The sequence below is a fragment of the Arvicola amphibius genome, chromosome 4, assembly GCF_903992535.2.
Source record: "Arvicola amphibius chromosome 4, mArvAmp1.2, whole genome shotgun sequence".
Classification (NCBI taxonomy): domain Eukaryota; kingdom Metazoa; phylum Chordata; class Mammalia; order Rodentia; family Cricetidae; genus Arvicola; species Arvicola amphibius.
This window is the reverse complement of record NC_052050.1, coordinates 113,662,371-113,686,402: the sequence shown is the minus strand read 5'-3', so window position 1 is coordinate 113,686,402 and position 24,032 is coordinate 113,662,371.

Sequence of the window (24,032 nt, the reverse complement as noted above, 5' to 3'; positions counted from 1 at the left end):
ATTATAGTAAGAGAAATGAAGATGACTTTAGCGAGCTTGTTAGAACAGAATACAATATGGAATCGCCTCCTTCGAGTTTCCTTCAATAGAAACTTGCATATTTGAAACACAGAAGGAAAAAGGAGATTGATGAAGATTGACGGGAATACAAAACAACTAAAAGTTGTGTGACAACTGCAAAGTATAGCATAAGTTCACTGGAAACACAAAAAGATAAGAAAGGAAGAAAAATTTGAAATAATGATACAAAAATTCCACAAGTTATTATTTGGTAATACCTGACCAATCCTGGAAGTTCAAAAAATACCAAATAACTGGGCCTGGATAGATGGCTCAATGGATAAGAGCACTCGAGCACTCGTTCTTACAGAGAACCCAGGTTCAAATTTTAGAACCTACATGGTGGCTCATGACTGTTGAACTCCAATTCCATGGTATCTAATGCCCTCTTCTAAATTCAACAGGTACCATATTTACCTGTAATACATATTCAAAAATGCAGGCAAAATATTTATACAAACAAATAAATAAATCTTTAAAAAGTACTGAGTACTCCAAAATCCTCATATGCTAAGAATATTATATTCAAGCCTGAGAATATCAGTAATAAAAATAAAATGCTGAGAGAAGACAGTAAAAAAATTAAGTTACTGTTTCTAGGAGTGAAGGAAGTCTATACATTTAAGTTCTCTCTAGAAACTATATAAGACAAGCTGAGTGAAATATTTAATGCTCAGAGAAAAATGAGCTAAATTTCTATATTCTGTGAAATTATTATTTAAAATAAAGGAGAAAAAATAGAAATTTTTAGAATTACACCAAAACTGTGAGGCTTTTGGCAGATCAAGACATACTATAGGAGGTTCCTCAGAGGCAAATGTCAGAAACTGGGATCTAAATGAAAAGAAAAATGCCAGAGAAAGAATAAAAGAAAGTAAAATAAAATCAAATCATGTATTTGTAAAGTACTCAGCTGGTATAGTAATTTATTCAAAACAGAAGCAACCTGAATTAGAAAATGTTTATGTTTGCTACTGTAGTCTTTTTAGAAAATTATTTTCTTTAGTTTTGGAGATTAATATAATTGTATAATTTCCCCCTTTCCTTTCTTCCCTGAACTCCTCCCATATACTGTCTTTGCTTTCTTCAATGCCCTTGTCATCTTCTTCATTAATTTGTCTTACATACATAATATGTATGTGCATATATATTCCTAAATGCTTAATTAAATACAACCTGCTCATTCTGTAAATGTCACTTGTATCTGTGTCTTTGAAGCCAACCATTTGGTATTAGATAACCAATGGCTTTGCTTTTCCCTGGGGAGGACTCTTTCCCCCATCCCTGGAGAGGGCTGGTACCCCTGTCCCTGGAGAGGATGGTTTCCTCTGCTCTTAGCTAGCATTCCTTTGTTGTTCTTTTTGTAGGATTGAGGCCTCTGAGTCTCCCTCTACTCCTTCACTTCTGTCAACATTATCATGTTTATTGTTGCTGTCTTTGCTTTTTTATCAATAAGTGGAAGGGATGGTGGTGATTATATAAGGAACAGAGGGAGGAATTGAAAATATTTGATTGTTACAATCAGTTTGTGTACTCACCACAAGCCAATTTCTTTTCAACAAGGAATATGGTACTGATACATTTTGAAGGCATGGTATCACCAGGCTCTCATTTTGTGTTTCCTTAAGCCCCTCAATCCTTGATAGATATTGTCATAGAGTAAAGTAATATACATCCCATGGAAAATGGTCAATGGTACCAATTATTATTTGGCTGATTTTGTCTCTTAAAGTAGCAGTTTTTCCCAAGGGACTTTATTTTGTTTAAGTAACTGACAAACACATCTAGTTTACAAGCTACAGATTGGGTGATGGTACACTTTTGTTCCTTATCAGTAAGGATCCTGCTAGATAAAAGGATTATAATGGACTGAACTCTGGGGAGCAACAGCAGTTATCTGTTAAATTTGTAGGACATGCACGGTGTCAAGACTTCTCCTAAAGCCAGATATATGACTCGAGTCCAATTTCCCATTAGTAAATAAAATCCTGTGGTTTTGGTCTTCAGTTTTATAAGCTGGTAACCTAGTGCCCTTCACGGTTGTCAATATCTAAGAAATGAACTAAAAAAGAAACATTGCCATTAGTCACATCAATAAAGTAGTAATGCTTATATCAATATTTGATTAAATTGATAATACATATAAAATGATTACTGTATATTTATGTCTAAGTAAAAAGTTAAAGTTCTTGGCTAGTCTTGCACCAATTTGACACAAAATAGAGGCATTTGGAAGAAGGGACCCTCAATTGAGGAAGTGCCACCACCATATTAGCTTCTGGAAAAGCCTACATTTTCTTAATTAGTGATGTCTGAGGACCAAGCCCATTGTGAGTGATGCCAGTCCAAGAACATGGCCATAGACTACATAAGACAGCAGGCAAAGGAATGTACCAATGGAAAAGTAGTTGTCTGTAGATGATGGTTGAGCCTTGCTCCAAAATCCTAGAGGTCTCCTCAATGCTTCTGCAGTGTGGTTATGATAGTAGAAATTAAGTGATGCTTGAATCATATCTTTGATCCTAAGAAGAGTGGTCATACCCCCAATTTCCTATAAGTACCATGACAGAAAACTAAGACAGAGGCAATTTTCCCTCATTAAACCTGTTTACAAAATGATGTGACACTATATATTAAATCAGAAAAGTGTTAAGTCTTGTTCAGAGAGTTCAAATGAAGCTTGCTTCTCTACCAAGCTTTTAACTCTGTAATTGAAATTTGGAATTGTGGATAATTATAAGATTTCCAACATCAATTTTCCTTCCCCTCTACATTTTTTATTTACAAAGAACTAATTGATACATATATGCATGTATACACACACACACACACACACACACACACACACATATATGTATATATATGAAATTGGGACTGGAAGATGGCTCAGCAGGTAGATTGCTTGATGAACAATTGTGAGAACATGCATTTGAAACCCCAGAATTCCTGTGATGTCAGGTGCGGTAGGCACGTCTGTAATCCTAATACTCCTATGGAAGGATGTGATGTAGGGCTACCACCAGAGCTCGCAGGCCAACCAGGGCATTTGTATCTGTGGAACCAAAAAAAGGCTTCTCTCAAACAAGGCAGAAAATGAGAAATGATACCTGGGAATATCCTCTGACCTCCATGTCTGTGCTGTGAGACATGAATACCCACATTCATACACAGGAATGCACACACACACACACACTCCCAAGACATACCTGTGCATATAAATAAATGACAAGTGAGGACTTCTCAAATATTTTTATATGACCACCTAGCAACATGTTAGTTTCAAAAAACAAGTAATTTCAGAGAGTTAGAAGTCAATTTCTACACATTTGGCCTCCTCACTTTGTAGAAAAATAGTCTATTAGCTAACTTAACAATCTTAATTTTTTTTTATTTTTTCTCTTAAGAAGTTCTTCAAATACCCAGGAAACCAATGTATTATCTTGACAATTAATAAACTCTTTACCTATACTAGAGCTCAAATCCAATCTCAATACTCCCAAAAACAGTGTTTAAAAATGCTACTTTCACCTAAGGTTCTTAGTACTCATCCTTATTTGACTAGTTCAAACACTTTGCTTGCTTGGCTGCTCTGATTACCTTATGCTTATTGCTTTCACTTTTCTATTTTTAGTGTTTCCGTCCTATTATTTTTGAGTGTTTTCTTTTTTATCTATAGGCTAGCACTTTTTTATATTCAAATTTTGAGCCTTGCTTTGTGCTGTACTCCATCGATACCCTCTACTTTTATAATCCTATTATATTACCTCAAGGAATCAAATATGACTAAACCTTCCAGCATGTGTGACAATGATTCACTGTAAAATTACGAATGTTATCTTAAATTTTCAAGAGTGTTAACTACTGTAACAGTCAGGTAACCTGGCAAATATTCTCTGAAATTCTGTATACAGAAAGGAAGTTCACTTGAGAAAAGTGATGAAAGAAGAATTTAGAGGTAAATAATAAAACAGGAATGTCTTTTATTAGATATTACCTATCATGAAATTATAAGTTAATTTTTCAAAAATGGAATGTCAAGTAGTGGATTATTTGACAGAAGCATGGGTTCTTGGGTAATGTGATTTAAATTACTTTGTTGTATTATACAAGAATGCTAAAGTATACAATAAAGATAATCCTCAATACGTTCCCTGTACACCTTCTTATTATATTAACATCTCACAATAATTTTTCTTTAGAAAAGGCTTATGTTTTATAAGGCATAAAATCTAATAGTAAAAATATTAAAATTTATATGCCAGGTATAAAATTCAGTTCCCCAAATCTAACCGAACAATGACAAAAAAGAACACTCTATAAAAAGGAAAAAAAAATTACAAGTTCAAACTAAAGCAAACACGCTGTGTTTGTTAATGACACCAGTAAGATAGACACACAATATATAGCTCATATGAACAGTTTACAGTGCATGTTCTGGCCAGAGGTAAGCAAACCATATACTTTAGTGACCTTGTTATACCCCCTGGTGATGCTGCAATACAATTTTATTGGAGCTTGTTCATAGTTATTATGTCTTTTAAATATATGACTAGTATCAAAATATCCAGCAAATGCTGAAGTATTTCCCCTTTGGTTCTTTGCATATAATACTTCTTCCTTTGGCCAATTCTAATGCTATGCCAGATAAACCCCTTTCTTTCTTTCTTTCTTCCTTTCTTTCTTTCTTTCTTTCTTTCTTTCCTTCCTTCCTTCCTTCCTTCTTTCTTTCTTTCTTTCTTTCTTTCTTTCTTTCTTTCTTTCTTTCTGATTGGGTGTGTGCTTAAATAGAATCTTTGGGGATTTCTAACCTTCTCCTAGAAACATGACTGAGAATATTAAAAAGCACATTTGGGATCATCATATCCCAACCCACACTCTGGCAGATGTCTTCTTCCCCACCAAAAGCTAGGGCAGCTCTCTGAACCCCGGGTAAGATTGCCCCCCACAGCCCACAGCAACCAGCCATGACCCTAATCACCCCTCATCTCCTTGTCATCTTATTCCAAGCTACACTTCTTCAGAAGTTCTTTACCCCATCAGAGGCCTACCCAACCTCCTGAAAATTAGGTAAGCCACAACTTCAACAACTCTGCCTGAGGAAGAAGAAGAGACTTCCAGCTTAATGACAAGAAAATACTTCTGACAAAATCATAGAAGAAAAATTTTCTTACTTAAAGAAGGGCATGTCTATAAATATTCAAGAAGATAACAGAACGTTGAATAGATTGTACAAGAAAAAAATCCCCTCAGCACACATCTTTAATCTCAGCACTTGGGAGGCAGAGGCAGGTGGATCTCTGTGAGCTCGAGGCCAGCCTGGTATACCAGAACTAGTTCGAGGACAGGCTCCAAAGCTACAGTGAAACCCTGTCTCGAAAAACCAAAAAAAAAGTAAACAAAAAGTTAAGCACAGAGATAAAAGAAAAGCTACAGGAGCAAAAGGCCAAGTGACCTTTAGGCAGACCTATTAGAATTACACCCAACCTCTCAATAGAGACTAAAAGCCATAAGGGTCTGGAAAGAGGTGCTGCAGACTCTAAAAGAGCACATTATCCAGCACCAATTACTATACTAAGCAGTTGAGCAAAACATTTAACCATTGTTAATGGAGAAAGTAAAATAGTACATGGTAAAGTCAAATTCAAACATTTGTATCTATTTACAACTCCAGCTCTGCAGAAGGTATTAAAAGGAAAGTTCTAACCCAAGGAAGTTAACTACACCCATGAAAACACAGGAAATAAATAATCTCATACCGAATAATAGTATAACCGAAAGAAAGAAAACACAAACACACTCACACACACTACCACCAGCAATAACTACAAGAAAATAACCGGAAGTAAAAATCATTGGTCATTGATATTTTTATTATCAATGGACTCAATTCTCCAATAAAAAGTCACAGGCTAGCCGGGCGGTGGTGGCGCACGCCTTTAATCCCAGCACTCGGGAGGCAGAGGCAGGCGGATCTCTGTGAGTTCGAGACCAGCCTGGTCTACAAGAGCTAGTTCCAGGACAGGCTCCAAAGCTACAGAGAAACCCTGTCTCGAAAAACAAAAAAAAAAACAAAACAAAACAAAACAAACAAACAAACAAACAAAAAAAGTCACAGGCTAATAGAATGGATCAAAAAAGATCCATCTTTCTGTTGCATACAAGAAATGTACCTCAACATCAAAGATAGACATCACTTCACAGTAAAAGGTTGAAAAATAAAACTTTCAAACAAACTTGTGCCAAGGAAGCAAGCTGGTGTAGTTATTCTAATATCTAATGAAACAGACTTTAAAAAGATATTATATGTTCATAGCAACTTTACCTATAATAGCCAGAACCTGGAAACAACCTAGATGCCCCTCACCGGAAGAATGGAAAAATAAATGTGGTACATTTAAAAACAATGGCATTACAAAATTCAAAGGCAAATGGATGGAACTAGAAATGAAATCATCCTAAGTGAAGTAACCCTGACCCAGAAAGATAAACATGGTATATTTTAATTTATAGATGAATATTAGCTGTAAATTAAATGATAACCATGCTACAATCCACAGACTCAGAGAAGGTAAATAACAAGGAGGGCTCTAGCAGGAACACTTTGATCTCCCTAGGAAGGGGAACTGGAACAGATTTTGTGGGTAGACTGGTGGTGGGTGGGAATGCCAACAGGTGGGATCAGGTTGGGTGGTGGATGAGAAGAGTACTGGAAGAGATATAGGGAAACGGGGAACATTTGGGGGTGAGTTAGAAACCAAGTGCAGTCAGAACTCACAGGAATCAGCAAGGGTGACCTTGGCAAAGAAACTTAGCAATAGAGGATATGTACTCTGAATGGACCATCTCCTGTAGCCAGGCAAGACTTCCAGTGGAGAGAGTGGGGCACCAAATGAGTCACATAACCTCCAACCTACAATTGGTCATGCCTACCAGATATTGTGGAGTAAAGGTGGCACAGGGATTGTAGGAGTAGCCAGCCAATGGCAGCATGAGACACATGCTGAAGAGGGATTCCAACCCCTGATGCTGCCTGCCTGGATCACCACGACCAAAGGCTAGATATTGCAGAGACCTAGGATATAAGCAAACATGACTGGCAGAAAATTGATGTAATGATGCCTTATGATATTCTTTTACTGTCAAAGATTGGTACATAACCCAATTATCAGTGACGTTTTTATCCACAACAGATGCAAAGACCCACAGCCAAACATTCAGCAGACTGAGGGGAATCCTGGGATAGAAAGGGAGGACTAATAAAAATATAGGAGTATATTTGGGGTAAGGGGGAGATAGTGAAGAGGTGCTGGGGAGAGAGAAGGGAGGGAAAACTGCAATCAGGATGCTAATAATGCTGATGATGATAAATCATTAATATAACTCATTTTTAAATTATGAGTCAAATTCTCAATGGGAAATTGGATAACAAAAGATTATTCTGAGGATTTTTTTACAAAAATATTAAAATGGTTCAGGTAGAACTATGGATAATGAGAGATAACCCTGGTACCATAACAGAGGGGCAGGTGCTACCACCCCAAGGTCCAGAGGCAATAAAAAGAAGCAGCTCCCAGAACTCTAAGGAACAAGGACTTCCTTGGATGGAGATGACTTGGTCCTTAGACAATCAGGACTGGTTGGGGGAAAAGATCTGGAATAACTTTCTGACCTCATTTTTTCCCTCCCTTCAGGCTTGATCTGTGGTTCTCCATTGGGAATCCACATGGAAGCCAGAGGGCAGAGAAACTAGGTCTTTAGATGTAAACCAGGTCAGTGTCTTAGGGTAGAGGGCACAGTGAAAAACTATAGAAAGTAGATCAAAATGAGAAGAAAAAACAGGAGAATATGACTTGAATCTGATATCCATTTTCAATAAGTGAAACCTCTGCCTCCAGTCATCTATTAAAGTAGAGAGTAGTGAGTAGGCCTAACTCAGTCTAACAGAGGGTGTGTGCTCCCTTGCGTGCACGCGTGTGGTGTGTTTAAGATCCAGGAATGTTTTACCATAAAGTATGTGCAAGTAAATCCGTATATTAACCCACACATAGCAGAATTTAAAGGTAACATTAAATATCACCATTGTTCTCTACATGTGCAGTCTCCTAAGTTGCTTTGGTCCAGAGTCTCTATTGGCTTTTATTTACTGTATACTTACAGCAAACCACAAAGACATCGACCTACTGTCTACATTCTTTTCAAAATTTTCATAGAAATTATTTAGTGAAGGTACTTTTCCTGGGTTCAATGACCAGGTTTCAATGAGGGAGTTATACTCTACAGAATGACATCCATACAGAGTTATCTACATAGGCTTTAGCAAATAGCAAATACAAACTACACCAGACTCCCCTAAAGTAAGTCCTTTAGTTTCTGTATTTGTACACATACACACACACACACACACACACACACACACACACACACACACAGTCTTCAACATTGATGTGTGTACTCCACATAATCATTTTCTATTCATGACATCACAGGTTGCTCACATTCACTACAGCCAGGGAAAGTTCTATTTATCCTTGACCTGGAAAAAATGATGTGAAACAGGAATCTTCTCCCTATATGTCCCTACTGTTTTCACTAAGAAAGTTTACGAATCTTTAAAAGTGTAACAAGAAAAAGAGTCCTATTGTATCATCAATGGTTTTGTCTATAACTATGCAATTGAACTCTGTTCAGTGCAACCATTTCCTTATTACCTGCAGTTATTGACCAATTTTGCCCGTGTAAATTGGGGCCAGCACTTCCTAACACATGATACATGAGGGGTTTGTGAATTTTTGAAACCAGTTGCAACATTTTATTTTTGCCTCAGTAATTGATGAATTAGATAAGATTTTTAAAGTGTATTTATTTGAAGTTTATGTGTTGTGGGCTTATCTTTTTTTAAGTGCCCTACACTGATAGCATGACTAAAAGCGAGAGTCATGATTTACACTGGAGAAGGCATTAGCTTCTCAAGAGACTTTGAAAGATGGTACAGATTCCCTAGAGGGGGAAGGAAGGATTGCTCAGTAGCAGTTTGAGTAAACATCAATCTAAGCACCATGGGCTTTATACGTCAAGTTGATAAAGGAAACAACTTAAAAAGACAAACACATACAATGCTTCTTAACCCAATCTGTGATTTTTATGATCAAGTGCCGTACTTACAAAGCCTGCCATGGAGCACTTTGGAAATACCTCAGAGAATGACAGGGTATGATTTCAATCCCTTTTTATTGTGGAGAAAAAGTAATTTTATTGTTTGAATATTTTTGTACACATCCTTCATGCACGAGCTCCCATTTCCTGAAAATTGTGGGTTTCCTACTGTTCCAGACTGCTAGCAGGTTAAGGAGAAAATGTTTACACCTCATGCAAGATTAATTAGGTCTCTGGAAGTTTGAAAGAGAGCATCTTCTTTCTGAAGGTGCGGGGAGAAATGGGCAGCAGCATCAATTACTTTCCAGCTTGCCAGTCAACCAGTATATACAAATAATCTAAGGCACGCTTGTTTTGTGTTTAGTTACAGAAAATATTTTCCATGTAGAAATTAAATCATAAGAACTTTTTATAGCAGTACAAAAGTTCAAACTACATGAAGTGTCAACATTAAAATCATCATATACATACACACACATATATACAAATATAAATGTTTATGTGTTATCTGTATACGTGACATTTGAATTAGAGATTAGGTGATGACTTACATTATACTTGTGTGAGATGAAGAACTAGAAATAAGTTGGCAAATGTGCTTAAAGATTTAGTTAAGTGCCATTATGGCCTAAGTAAACACATATACTATGTGATTTGAATTCAGATTTGAATCAATTTGTATTGAAATGTGTGGACATTAACAAAAGGTACATATGATGAATATTTATGATTGTCCTAGAAGTTTTTTTCTGAGAAAAGACACTATAACCATAATAACTCTTATAAAAGAAAACATTTAAGTGGGGGCATGACTCACTTACAGTTCAAAGGTTCAATCCATTATCATCATGGGGGTACATGATGGCACTTAGGCAGACAAGGTGCTGGAGAAGTAGCTAAGTGTCCTACACTTTTCAGGCAACAAGAAGTGCGTTCACTCATGGAGACGGTGGGACAGAACTAAAGGGAGATCACCAACTCCAGTTGTAATGGGACTGATGGATCATGCGACCAAACCCGTCTCTCTGAATGTGGCCAACAGCGGGGGCTGACTGAGAAGCAAAGGACATTGGCGCTGGGCTCTGATTCTTCTGCATGGACGGGCTCTGTGGGAGCCTTCTCAGCTTGGTCGATCACCTTCCTGGACCTGGGGGGATTTGGGAGGACCTTGGACTTAGCATAGAGTGGGGAACCCTGATGGCTCCTTGGCCTTGAGAGGGAGGGAGGGGAGGTATGGGTGGAGGGAAGGGGAGGGAAGGGGGAGAAGGAGGGGCGGGAAGGGGGAGGAGGAGGGAAGGAGATGGAAATTTTTAAATATATATAAAAAAATAAACCATGAGAAAGAAAGAAAAAAAAAGAAGCTCTCTGTCTCATTGGGTGTGGCTTGATCATATATGAGATCTCAAAGTCCACCCCTAACATTTCTCCAACAAGACCACACCTACTCCAACAAGGTCACACCTCCTAATAGTACCACTCTCTCTGGGGGCCATTTTATTTCAAGCCACCACAATAATAAATCCTGTTAAGAGGTCCAGATTACATAGACTCTGTACCTTCACCACTGAACACCAGGGTAAAAGTCATTTCTAATAGGAACTCATGTTTTGGGTTTATACAATGGCAAAATAAACATAATTCCATTCATCTCTCATTTAAATAAGTGGTAACTTGTTACAATCTCTCAAAAAGCTAACATCACCATCAAAATGTCAGAAATATTGATCCAGTTAATACTGATATAGAGTAGGGTCATAGGTGCTATTGATTTCAGTGATTTCCTCCTGATCTGTAATGTACTAAAGGAGAAAGTGGGAAGGAAATAAGCTGATGTTGAAGTAAAGCTAGAGTTGCTGACTTTCATGCTAGTTTTCTTCTGCCATTTATTTACATGTGTCAGATTCCTATATTCTCTCTTAGTGAAAGACTATCATTCAAAATGATTCATAGACAAAGGACAGTCCAAACTCATGACTCATAATAGTTGTAGGTCAAGAGCATGACACTTTTACATCGGTTACCAGCTGAACTCCAGACATCAAAACATGTCTGCTTATATATGTGATCAGACAGAGAAATTAGTACAAAAACTAAGGACTTATTTGTTTAAAAATATTGCTTAAAATAATGATAAATCTCTGAAAATCTACTTCATGTTGACAATATTTACCATTATCTTTGCAGACAGTTGACAAAGACTATTTGTTAATTTATGCCTTTAGGGAAATTATATCTGCCTTCACAGATATTTATGATGTCAAAATTCCAAGATTTGGAATAAATGGCTGAATAAATTTCAAGCACCAACTATTGATACATTTTGAGTACTTTTCCTTATCATATATAGTCTCTTTAGTCACACACAAAAACATACATATCCATATGTACAAATATACATAAACAATTATAAAATAAATGTTGCATAGGTTCTCAATATTACAAAGTATCCATTCTATGTTTTTTATTAAATATTCTTTTAAAAATAACATACACATGCACACACATTGCATTCTGAATACTGTCCGCCTCGCATTGCTATTTTATTTCCTCTCCACACTAATATCCTTTACTCCCTACGAGTCCCTTGCTCACACTCATATCTTTTCATTTTGTTTGATCATTCACTGAGTTTAGTTGTGGCTGTTTGTGTCACTGTGGATTTGTCATTATTTATTGGTGGTACACAACCAAAGACAATGTCTGCCCATATACTGCTGAGTCCATCACCAATCAATCCATAACTTGACATGAAAGGATAGGGCAAGAGGAGCCAGTTCCTGATCATTGACTGACTGTTCACAGTCCAGTCTTTGGTAGACCCATTGCTCATTGTGATAACCACCTCTGCCACAAAGGCATGATTGCATTGACTTTGTCATAGCTACAAGATAGCTTTTCACAGCTTCTTCTCTACCTCCCAGCTCTTATGTCCTTTTCCATTACCTCTTCCTCTTTAGTCTTTGAGCCTCAGAAGCCCAAAAAGTTTAACGGCGAATACATAACTGTCACTTTTTCTCAGTACCATGAGAAGCCATTTGTCTCCACGTTCACCATTTTCCATTACAAAGAAGTTTCACTGATTATGACAGAGAAGAACATTTGTCTATCAGTATAAACATGTCTTTAGATGTCAAGTTGGCATTTTGTCAAATTGACAACAGTCATTTAAAAAAAATAATTGTTTTTTTTTTGTTTTATTTAGTCTTTTGAGATAATATGGTTGCATCATTTCCCGTTCCTTTTTGTCTTTCAAATCACCCATGCCTTCCCACATTATTTGTTCTCAAATTCACCTCCTCTTTTTCTTTACTTGTTGCTACATTGTGTGTGTATGTGTGTTGTGTGCACTTACACACAAACACACACACACACATTCCTGAATACATAAATACAACATCATCTTAGAAAATCCTGCTGAAGAGAGGGAGGAGAACTACAGGAAACAGAAGGTTTAACGACATGACAAGAAAACCCAGAGAACCAACTCAGCTGGGCCTATAGGGGCTCACAGAATATGAATTGGCAACCATGGAGCCTACATGGGACTGCCCTAGACCCTCTGTATGTGATGTGTAGATTTGTCATATTATGGAGCTCCTAATATTGGAAGCAGGAGTTTTTTCTGACTCTTTTTTTTTTTTTTTTGGCTTGGGGATCATATTTCTCATACTGGGTTGGTTTTGCTCAGCTTTAATGTAGAGAGGTGCTTAATCTAAGTAGAACTTGATATGCCATGTTTTGTTGATATCCATGGGAATTCTGCCATTTTCTGAACAGAAAAGGAGAAGGAGTGGATGGGGATTAGAAGTGAGGGAAGAGAGGCTATGAGGAGAGGAAGGAGGGAAAATTGCAGTCTGTTTGAGAAAGAGAGAGAGAGAGAGAGAGAGAGAGAGAGAGAGAGAGAGAGAGAGAGAAAAGAAAGAAAAAGAAAGAAAGAAAGAAAGAAAGAAAGAAAGAAAGAAAGAAAAGAAATACAATAATACTTTTATGTATGCTTTCAGATCTGATCATTTGGTATGTGTTAGCCAATTGTTGGGCTCTTTTTCGGGGAAGACGTTTCCTCATGGTCTCAATATTCCTAAGCTGGCAGGTTTTCTTTTGGAAGCCCTGTGAGATTGTACCCATCCACATTAGCACATCTAATGTGTTTTCGTTGTTGTTGTTGTTATTCAAGCTATTTTGATGTAAGAATATTGTCAAGATTTCAATTAGTCTAGCTCTGGCACTTTTAGCAGATATAATACTACAATAAACTCACTGTTCTTCTAGTTCTTACCCACCCCCACCGCTAGCTCCACAATGATCCTTGAGCCTTAAAGATGGGCTTTTAACTGGTTTACTGAACCAGGGATAGATTCACTCTGTAGAGTAAGACACAAAATCAATCATAGAACACCTTTTGCCCCAGGCAGTCATGCCATTCTTGTACCAGAGAGTCCACCTTGTCTGGAAGGATGGTATTGTAGCTGATAACATTATTTTCTGGGTAAGATTATTGATGCTTCTTTTCTTAATCACTATTGAATAATGGCAATACAGAAAGAAACAAAGAAGATATAAATCCTGTTTGCTGAATCAAGTTGACACCAGGGAGGCAATGAGTCTTTGCTCATTTGTAATAATATTAACCATAAATACATCCAATTGCATTGTCATCTTGATTCAGATTGCAAATGTCATGCTTACTAAGAGAGTTCTTTTTAATATCATTGTAATCTAATGTACATCTAATATGTTTTATTCATTTCTTAAATGTATTAATTTGTGAAAATCAACAATTGTGTAGATTTGTCTGTTACCTTTTGATTGTATTGATCTCATCAATTTCTCTTGTGTCTCTCTCAGTACTGTTTTGCTACAATGTCCATCTTTTGACTGATCATGCAAAGTTTGGATAGATCTTCATAATGATTCCATTTTAATTTGACGGCAAACTGCCACATGTTGGTCCCTTCAGTATTGCCAGATAACATTTTCCATAACAGATACTGTGGTTAAAAATGCTTAGTGGTTAATGTATAACATTAGCTAGTGACTTTCCTTGTAAAGACACCCCACACCCTTTACTTTCCTTGGTGTTGCCTTCAGACACCTAAAAATTATACTCAATCTTCCCCCAAGGAAGAATGTTAGTTGTTTCCATTTATATGTATATCTTTTACCGCCAGTTCTTTTATCCCTCCTGTGAGTTTATAGTCCCAACTTCAGAGCTTCTTTCCTGGGAAACTGATATTCACAGGGAAAAGCAGCACCTTCTCAAAAGCCCATTGTGTATAGTTTATACTGGACATTATATTATATGGGAAGCTTTTGTGCTACACAAGTGGCTTCTATTAACCAGAATCCTTATCTTCTCATGTCAGCATCATTTCTAATTAGGTAGCGGTATAAAATATTATTCCTTGTGTTAATAAATAAAGCCCCTAGTACACTAAGTCTACTGGTTAAATGTAATTAAAAGGTGTTCATTTGGTAGTTATTAATGTTTAGGTAGTCTACTTTATAATGTACTTTCCTTTTTATCATGAGTTTATCCTCAATGTTGTTCATTATCTATATATATATGTCAATCATTGTAAATACTGCTATCTTCTGAGCAAGTATAAAACAAAGTATAAATGGTTTCATGGATCTCTGTCTACTTAGTTTCTCACTCAAGGATGAGTAGTCCTTAGTAGTCTTCTATGATCCTTAGGTAGTTGACTGATCACTAAAACAGTTAAAGTCAACTGAAGGATACATTATGCATTCCTAACTTTGTATCTACTCCCTTACTTGCCTACATTTAAACATACTATAGTTCTTCTTCTTCTTCTTCTTCTTCTTCTTCTTCTTCTTCTTCTTCTTCTTCTTCTTCTTCTTCTTCTTCTTCTTCTTCTTCTTCTCCTCCTCCTCCTCCTCCTCCTCCTCCTCCTCCTCCTCCTCCTCCTCTTCCTCCCCCTCCCCTCTCCCTCCCCCCTCTCCCCTTCTCCTCCTCCTCCTCGTCCTCCTCCTCCTCCTCCTCGTCCTCCTCCTCCTCCTCATCCTCATCCTCCTCTTTGTCCTCCTCCTCCTCGTCCTCCTCCTCCTCCTCGTCCTTGTCCTGCTCCTCCTCCTCCTCCTCCTCCTCCTCCTCCTCCTCCTCCTTCCTCTTCTTCTTCTCTTCTTCTTCTTCCTCTTCCCCTTCACCTTCTCCTTCTCTTCTTCCTTCTCCTTCTCCTTCTCCTCTTCCTCCTTCCTTCTTCTGCCTCCTCCTTCTCCTTCTCTTCTCCTCTTCATCATACTTCTTTTTTTGAGATAGGTTTTCTCATAGTAGCCTTGGCTGTTCTGGAATTCACTCTGTAGACCAAGCCAGCCTTGCACTCACAGAGATCTCCATGCCTCTGTGCCTCTTCTTACCAAGTGCTGGGATTAAAGGGGTAAGCCAATACCTCCCAGCACTATATTCTTTCTTAGTCATCTTGTTACCTATTTGAAAGAACACACATATTAGGACATTGCTCCCAAGTTTTCACTTCTCCCACTTTAACATACTGCTTTGAGTCTTTTGTAAGTTTTTGTAGCATTTAAAATTTTCCTCTTCACTGGATTGTTAAAATGAAGCAGAATTTTGAAACAGAACTTTGAAGCAGAGCAGTAAAAAACACATGCAAGCCTTTCTCAAACATACATACATACATACATACACACACACACACACACACACACACACACACACAAACATGCACTAGTAAATGAATAAGTGATCTTCCATAAATCCTCATGTGTCTCCTAATTTCATCCTATTCTTTGGCTTCTCCAGATCATCTTTTCACTGTGGCTGTTCAGGTATCTTCAAACTATATCCTTGATGTCTCAGTGAACTCATTTATTTCCAAAATTCCACATAACTTTTATTTCTAAATGAAGGCCATTTTACCAACTTTTATGAATTTCTGTTCTGCACTTAGCTTACTGAGGTGGTCTATTAAAACACTGTCTTTTCTGCATTTCTGGGAGAATTGTGTCATAATATAAACACATATGAGTGGTAACTGAGTTAGAGAGTAAACTTTAACGGTGCCTACTTATGCAATACGAACATCTGGAACTTCCTTAGAGATAAATTAGTGTTTGACTTTTTTATTATTGATTTACTTACTATGTGTTTATGTATATATGCAAAAGCCATGATGTTTCTGTTTTGAGTTCCAAGCAAAACTTGCAGGAGATAATTTACTCCTCCAACTCATGTGGGTTGTGGGATTTGAACTCTGCCTCAAGCTTAACTGAAAGTCTCTTTTTACATAATTCATATTGTCAGTAGAATTTTTTACATAGAGTAACAAGGTAGACTTGAGAAGGATGCTTAGGAAGAGAGAAGAGAGAAGGGGGTATATTGAGAAAGGCAAGTTAGGGAAGCTAACTGTTTTCCCATGAAATGCTATGACTAGGGGCATCTCTTTTCTTATAGCATGACCTTCCTATTCGTGACAGTATTTTTGGACCAAGGGTATGCAGGCATTATGCACTAATAGATACAGTGAATCTCTTGTACTGTCTGTTTCATAAAATGACTTAAGAAACTTGTTCAATTTCACTTTGAAACTGTAGTCATAAATTATCAAATTTGGGAGACAGTTGTGACCACATGCTTTATTTTGATTTTTCTTTTTTTTATTGATTTTTATTAGCTTTAAATATTTCTCTGCTCCCCTCCCCCCCCTCACCCCTTTGCTTCAATCCTTTCCCAAGGTCCCCATGCTCCCAATTTACTCAGATCTTGTCTTTTTCTCATGTAGATTAAATCTATATATGTCTCTCTTTAATTTTGCAGGCAAATGGATAAAGCTAGAAAATATCATTTTGAGTGAGATAACCCAGACATAGAAAGACAATTATCACATGTACTCACTCATAACTGGTTTTTAAACATAAAGCAAAGAAAACCAGCCCACAAACCACAATCCCAGAGAACCTGGACAACAATGAGGACACTAAGAGAGCCACTGCTTTTTAGATTCTTTAATGTGCTATTTGGTCTCAGCAAGAGAATGGAACTAATAGGCATCAGAAATGACAGAGAGAAGCTCCCTGGGGAGGCCTTAGTCCATACTCCACTTGTGCCAACATTTCCTGGAGCTTGTTTGCCAACATTTTGGAAAGCTTTTATCCTAATTCCATGATGTTATCTCTGATACATTTATACACACACATTGCAGGTCAGCTCTCCAAAATCACAGGACGAAGGTCTGGCTACATGCATATTACATCTGTGAGGAGGGACAGAGACTGTGAAAACATTCAAAAATTGGTACATAAAATAATAAACTATGAATAGTATATTAAATTAGTGGTTTGATCTGTCAAACACCTGTCTTCTTCTAAACAGCTACTTTTAATGAAGGATGAATTACTTTGTGTAAATGTCAGATGTATATAAAAATGAAACTGTGTATCACTTTCACATAAAATGGTGATATTAAGACCCAGAAAGTATGCTTAGAAGCATAGCAGATAATAAGATTAACTTAAACTCGGCCCTTAGATATAGTCAGATATGCATGTACTTTTGTATGTTTATATGTGTATGTCTTTGTGCATATGTTCTACATAAAGGTTTTGTATTTTAATACTCAACTATAAAATTCTTCATCACAACACTTTTAATTCCATTTCTTTTCTTTTTTCTTTGAAGCATGCTTTGTCCACAACTATATCTCTATATGCCGACATCTATTCCGTATAGAGATTAGGTATCACTGATGAAGAACTCAAGCTATAATAAGATTCTGTTACTGAAAATAAAATTCAACAATACTGAAATGGAGTTCTCTAGAAACAGAAGAATAAATGAAGCTGTACTGTTTGAAAATTACCCAAGTTTTATCAGAATTGATTGCAAAGTTGATAGTTTTTCTTTTGGTTTTTCAAGACAGAGTTTCTCTGTAGCTTTGGAGTCTGTCCTGAAACTAGCTCTTATAGCCCAGGCTGGCCTCGAACCCAGAGAAATCCACCTTCCTCTGCCTCCCAAGTGCTGGGATTAAAGACCTGCGCCACCACTGCCTGGTGACAAAGTTAATTTTTTAAAGAAACAATTAGAACTAAAAGTTCTATTTTTTGTTCTATTCTAACTATAGAGTGTGAATCTCTATAATGGGGACTTCATAAAAACAATGAAGGAATCAGTGTCTCTGGAATATTATATAATATAATATTAAACAAAAAATGAAATAAATAGTTAAATAATAAAAAAGTATCTCCACACTGAACCACTGTTGATACAGACAATTATACAAGTTTAAGTGAATACATTGTTGCCTGCAAACTTAGGCACAATAAAAAGGCTCAGGCATAAAACATTAAAGTAGTTTACAAAGGAAAGGAGAAAAAATATTCAACAAATGTTCATTGGTGTAAAAGCTATGAAAAATATTATATTATACCAAATAAAGGAACTGAGAAGTTAGAAGGTGAGTGTATCCCCTATACTCCATATTTGGGAGACTGAAGCTGGAGGACTGCACAGTCAAAAGTCTGGCTTGGATTAAGGAAAGGGGGGCGGAGACGTAGAGAAAAATCAGACAATAAGGGAACATATCTGTACCTACGAGTAGATGGCTGGCAATGTTTGACAGGTTTTTATTATTATGACGGAATTTGTTTTTGAAATGTAGTTCCCAGAATATAGTTAGTTCTTTATCTAGAGATCTGGGAAGCTAGAAACAAGAAATTTTTTTCTCATGTTCCGACAAATGACAGAATAAACACAGAATCTTTGTCATAGACATCCCTGGGAAACATAATGTTTATGGTGATGCATATGTTAATTATTTCATTTGATCATTGCATAATGTACATATGAATCAAAACATCACATCATACTACATAAATATTGTGAAAGAAATATGAAAGTTGTTGGAATCAAAATGGAGTCAGTTATGAAAATCTTGCTTTAAAAATGTAAATCAAAATGGTGAAGTATGAAGAAAGAGCTTTCACATATGATTGCCTTGTAGAAAAGATCACAAGTTATTCCACAGCCTACATAGAGGTCAGCACATGGTGTGGGAAGTATACATGTTACTTTTATTATTTAATGAATAAAGAATCTGCATTGGCCTGAGATGGGGCAGAGTAGAGCTAGGTGGGGAAAACTAAAATGAATGCTGAGAGAAAGAAGGTGGGGTCAAGAGAAGCCACGCAGGCTCTACCAGAGACAGATGTGCCGAAACCTTGTCAGTAAATCACAAGCCTCGTGGTAACATATAAAGTAATAGAAATGGGTTAATTTAATATATAAGCTAGCAAAAAAAAAAAAAAACTCTTAAGCTATTAGCCAAACAGTATTGCACATAATACGGTTTCTGAGTGTTTATTCTGTGATCTAGGCAGCCGGGAATGAACAAGCAGCCTACTAGTACAACCAATTAATGGTGTGGGAAGTCCTTCTGTATATATGTTACTTCTATTGGTTTATAAAAAAATCTGCATTGGCCTGAGATGGGGCAGAGTAGAGCTAGGTGGGGAAAACTAAAATGAATGCTGAGAGAAAGAAGGTGGGGTCAAGAGAAGCCATGAAGCTGCTACCAGGGACATACATGCTGAACCTTGCTGGTAAGCCACAGCCACGTGGTGATACACAGATTAGTAGAAATAGATTAAATTAAGATGTAGGCGCTAGCCAAGAAGAAGCAAGAGATAATAGGCTAAGCAGTGATTTAATTAATATAGTTTATGAGTGATTATTTCATGGTCTGGTCAGTCGCGACTGAACAAGCAGCCTCTGCCAACAAGCACAGTAACATTCAGAAAGTACATCTCCAGGGACATGTGCCTAAAAACTGTATTTTCAAAATTGAATTGATAATGCCCTTGTTATTAATGACTATGGTTAATGAGTATTATTTTATCATGATTTATTAATTTGATTTTATAAACTTCTCATTGCCTGACATAGTTGAAGGTGTCTTTAGTTTACATAAGCATAAATCGTCCCATTGCCCGGCATTGATCTATATTAATACCACTCTTTGGAGAATCTTTGATTAATTTTGTTAAACTAAATTTTTCTAAAATTAATAATGCCCACTAAGATCAATTAGAAAGAAAGTTATTTGAGTGATAAATGGTTTACCAGTTACTAGCAGTTCTGAAATCCATGCTGAAAGAAGTTCCTTAGCTATAAGTGTGTCAGGAGTCTCCCTGTCCTAGGGCTCTGCATAATGGCTCTAATTTTTGTTGTCTTATACATTCTGCCTGTGCCAGGTACCCTTTTAGTGGAAAAATGGGTTTGTGGATATGCTGTTTGGTCAACCTGGTTTTCATTCAACTACATTTTGGGTTTAGTGTACTTTTCTCATTTTGTATCATCTCTCTTGGTCAAAGATGTCCTGGAGTTAGGAGTGGCATAGCTGCAGAGTTGTGACCTCCTGGATGCCCAGTCTGAAAGTGGGGAAGATGTATACTCTTTGCCATTGTATGTTAGAAGTTTAAATATATTTTAATGTTACAGGATTCATATTTAAAACATACCCTTGAGTCTCAGACATGGTCTTGAATTTTTAATATAATTTAAAAATTATAGATATAGTTCCATATATATTTCTTAAACTGCATATAATTTTTACTTCCAGTTGAGATGCATACTTGGATATCTATGATCCTAGGTCACAGGTGTAACGTTAGGCCCAAAAGGAAGGGACTCAGTTAATTTGATTCAGCGGACAAGTGAACTTGCTCATCAGAGAAATGCTTCTGTTCCTGGTAAGAAATCTGGGTTCTGAACAAAACCTCAAACAAGAGTAATCTCAGTAGGAGGGATGGAACTTACTCTTAGGTTATCTTACATTTTAAACTATAAAAAGATGGAGCCTGAAAAGAAACTGGCAAGAAAAAAAAATCACACAATTAACCTGACTAAAATAGGGATTCTCTTTAACTTCCTTGTTTTGCAGCTATTCAAGCATGAGGTGTGAGACCCTGCCAGTGTCGCTGAGTGTGCGCTTGAATCCTAGTGAACAGCTTCACCTCATTTCACTGTACAAGTGAACACAGCCAAACACATGTAGCTTATGATGTCGAGGGTGTTTAAAACCTCAATCCATGATTGTGTTTAAATAATTGAAACAGTAGACCAGGTTCTAATTGGCAGACTCTCAACTGTTAGACTTTAAATGATATAAAATAGTCTCTAGTTCTTGAAGCCAAAATATGCCTAGAGGTGGGACAGAATTCGGCATTGTGATGAAGGGGGCTGGAAGCTGATGTCACAGAGGTTGGCTTAGAACTGGTGGTAATCTCTAGCATTCCTGGCAGACCTTATCCCTCCCTCGGTGGAGTACATTGGTCTATCTCTGAACTGCTCGAAGAGAGTTGTTTAGATCCTTTTCTCAAATCACAGGTTTGAGAAACTGCCGGTTTCTGAAGCAGCCTATATCAGAAACCCTTTCCTCCTATTTGGAGGTGTGTGCGCACACGTGTGTGCACACACGTGCATGCGCGTGCTTTAAGTAATTGTCGTTAATTCAGTGCTAGGCATCTTAACTTTGGTAAGTATGCTTTGTAGCCATATTGTTTTCTGTAGTCTCTGGGCATGCTGCTCCCCAGTTCCTGATAGTAGACTAAGTCCAGGAAAAGGGGACTTGGTGGGAGGGTTAAGTGTTTAGCAGGGAAACACATGGCCTGCTAGAAGACAGAATGAGGCACAAGAAACTTCTGAGAAAGTTGGTCCATGGTCTGAGAAAGCCTGTTTCAGCCTCAGCAAGGGGTTGGCTGGAAACCTTCAGAATCTTTTTAACCCTGAGATAGCATAACCTCCTTTGTTTAATTGTGGGGGTCTCCCAACCCTCAAAAATCCTGCTTTTAACATATTTTTTTTTCTCAGCGGTGTAGGGCAGTAACATTTTGAAGTGTCATTCCCTCAGTCCATGAAACAGCTCTCCCCAATGTACTTGCTAGAGGAAGTTGACTCAGGGAGCACAGTTGGGAAGGTGTGGGAAGCTCCAGTGCAGGCTTTTCATTCGCTCAGGGTCCTTCACTGCCTCTGAACACTAATCACTTTCTACTGTCATCCTCCTTTCCTGGTATCTGGATTTTACTATCAAGTCTCTTTTTGTGGTTTTTGATATTTTCTTTGATTGTTTTTTTGTTTTTCGAGAAAGTTTCTCTGTGTAGCTTTGAAGCCTGTCCTGGAAACTAGCTCTGTAGACCAGGCTGGCCTTAAACTCAGAGATCCACCAGTTTCTGCCTCCCAGACGCTGGGATTAAAGTCTTGGGCCACTACTGCCTGGCTCAAATCCCTTTTCAACCACAAATAAACTCTCTTACCCACCTGAGGTCAGCGTGGACCTCCCTGGCCAGAGTTCCTTCTACTTACACACATGAAGATCCATGTTTGGGACCTTTCTTCTTCACTGGGAATGGGACGTGGGGCAGCAGTCGCCAAGTGGCTGCTGAATTTGGGAGTGAAGACAACTCCTCTGCCCGATCTTCTCTTCCAGGTGTGAAAGATGTTAGACATGAAAATGAAGATTCTTCTTGGCATTGCTGGCGGTCTACTGTTTATTATGTATATGCTGTTAATTTCTCTTTATTGTCTTGCCTGTAAAGCAGTCAAGGAAGTCAAATTCACAAATTGTCAAGATGTTGAAAAGTGTGTTGAATCAAGAAAATTTACTCAAGAAAAGATCATCGAGATCAAACAGATTTTTGATAATTCTTGTACCCTGCAGTACTGTGAGGAGTGTAGCACCTATGCAGATTCTGACACCCTGCCACCTTGAATTTGTGGTCTCAGTGATGGCTGAGACGGAACCCAAAATTATCACAATCAGTATTTCTTTGTTAGTAGAATATTTTATTTTTCAAATTAATTTCTGTTATGTTTATTCTTATTTATCTTTTAATATGGTTTTATGTTCTTTGTATAAATGCACCATAATAAAAATAGTCTTATACCTTCAAAAAAAAAAAAAAAAACCACAGTCATACATCTCTGTGAGAATTCTTTCTCTCCCTTGAGTTTCTAGAGAGGACTGGTATGAACATCTGTAATCTCTTTAAAGAACCTTTAGTTGGACACCTTTTGACTTTCTTACAATGTAACAAAGCATTTGCAACCACACACACTTGGCTTCATCTCTAGGACATGTTTTCTTGGCAATGCTCTATTTTCAAACTGTTTAGAAGACAGTTCTCAATTTAGCACCCTAAAATCATCAAGTCTGTGTTCTTTCAGTTTACAACATTTATTACAATTTTCTAGTTTCTCAGTTTATAGTAAATAGTATAATTACGTGATGTATTCAAAATTTCCTTTAAAATGTCTTTATCTAGACCACTAAGGCAATTAATGCATTTTTACTGTTCGGTGTAAGTGATGGCATTACGAATTTTATATCATATGAGGAGGATTTTCCTTGTAGTATTTTTTACTAACATGGTTCTTATCTTTATCTTCATTGTAACCTCAGTAGCATTATCTTGAATGTCCAAAATTTTAAGAATAGTCTGTTGAAGTTAATTCAGACTGATCCTAAAGCATTCATCAAAGCCACTCTGTCCCAAAGCCATACAGTAGTCTATTATCTTCAGTAGTATGCTATATTTCATTTACATATATATATATACATACATATATATATATATATATGTATGTATGTATGTTATATTCTTCCAAAACTCCTAGTGGTCTCTGAAAACACAGCTTATACTAAATCCTATATACAATGTTTCTACCCAGGCATACATATTCATTATAAATTTTAATTAATTTTTAAAATGTTTAATTTTGTTTCTATTAATTTTAGTTATGTAAATTAACTTTCAAATTAATTTATTTTTCTTTATTTAATTTTAAT